Consider the following 1,806-nt stretch of genomic DNA (forward strand, 5'->3'; position numbering starts at 1 on the left):
TGGAGGCCAGGATGGCTAAGCTTCGTCTCTCCTACTTTGGACATATTGTCCGGAGGAAACAATCATTGGAGAAGGATATCATGCTGGGTAAGGTGTAGGGTCAGAGAAAAAGAGGAAGACCCCTAACGAGATGGATTGGCCAGGTGGCATCATTGATGGACTCTAGTGTGGCAGCAGTAGTGAGGTTGGCCCAGGGTCGGACATTGTTTCGTTCTGCTGTGCTTGGGGTCACTCTGAGTCGGTTCCGACTTGGTGGCACCTGACAACAACATACTGCTCCAGGACTGCTGCATATTAGAATGAGAAAATTAAATGTACTGTAAGCCTACAACTAGAGTCCTAGTGTGACTCTATAAGAGAAGCACTGGACCAAAAGGTCAAATTGAACAGAAAAGGCCTATGGTCCAAACTTACCAGTTGCTCCTCTGAAACCCTATACAGGGTCACTATGAGTCCAAATTGACTCAATGGCACCTAATAACAACAAGAAGAAACCTACAACTATTAAGAAATATGTACCCCCTTAGTTAACCAGGAAATACAGAAAGAATAAAAATGTCTCTAATTATACTACTGCAAAAGTTAAGTTAGATGTTGAGAAGTCTTATCTAGTACTCCGACAGCAGACATGCCACAAATGGAAAGCTTTAACAAATTCATTTTCTTACAGTTTAGACAACCACAAAGTTGAATTCAGGTGCCAAATCCAGGGGGATGCTTTCTCTGCTATTCTTGAAGAAGGTGCTTGTCTCTTTGAACATCTACTCCTGAATGATCTTCATGCAACTTGGCATCTCTCTTCTCCCATCTATTTATCTTGCTTTTGAATCTCCTGTCTCATTAACCTAACAAAAATTACCCATTCCCAACTGGGATTATAACCACAGGTATGTTGTTGTGATTGTTAAGTGCCATCCAGTTGGTTCCAATTCATAGCAAGGTTGTATAAGGTTTTTATGAAGCACTGGTGGGTTTAATATACCAACCTTATAGTTAACAATCCAGTACTTATCTTACAGTTACCACACCAGAACTCCAACCACAAGTATGTTGTTGTTTTAAGTGTCGTCAAGTCGGTTTTGACTCAAGCGACCCTGTGTAGGGTTTCCAAGGTGTGGCTGGTAAGCTTGAACCACCAACCATGCAGTTCAAACTGGTTTTAGTGTCCATCACATTAACCCACAGTACCACACCAGGACTCCAACCACAAGTATAGAGGTTAGAATTTACAATACAGATTTTGGGAGACATAATTCAAGCCATAAACAGAGTATGAAGTACTAGTAGATGTTTGAAAATTCAGTTGTTTACAATTTATACCATAGTGTTGTTGCTGTTGGTTGTCATCGAGTTGGCTCCAACCCAGAGATGACAAAACAGAACAACACTGCTGGCTCCTTTGTTGCAGCTTTGTCAATCCATCACGTTGGAGTCTTCCTATTATTAGTTGACCCTCCACTTTACCAAACATGATGTCCTTCCCCAGGAACTGGTCCTTCCTGATAATATGTCTGAAGTATGAGAAACAAAGTCTGGCCATCCTCACCTCCAAGAAGCATTCTGGATGTAGTTCTTCGAAGACAGATTTGTTCTTCTGGCAATCCACTGTTGTTGTTAAGTTTCTGAGGAGCAGATGGTGGGTTTGAACTGTCAACCTTGTGGTTCACAGTCCAATTAGATCCTTTCAATATTCTTCATCAATACCATAATCCAAATGTATCAGTCCTTCTCAGGTCTTCCATATGCATTGTCCAGTTTTCAAATGCATATTAAGTGATTAGAAATATAGCATGAGTCAGGTGTATC

Source organism: Chrysochloris asiatica, unplaced genomic scaffold (genome assembly GCF_000296735.1).
Source record: "Chrysochloris asiatica unplaced genomic scaffold, ChrAsi1.0 scaffold00082, whole genome shotgun sequence".
NCBI lineage: Eukaryota > Metazoa > Chordata > Mammalia > Afrosoricida > Chrysochloridae > Chrysochloris > Chrysochloris asiatica.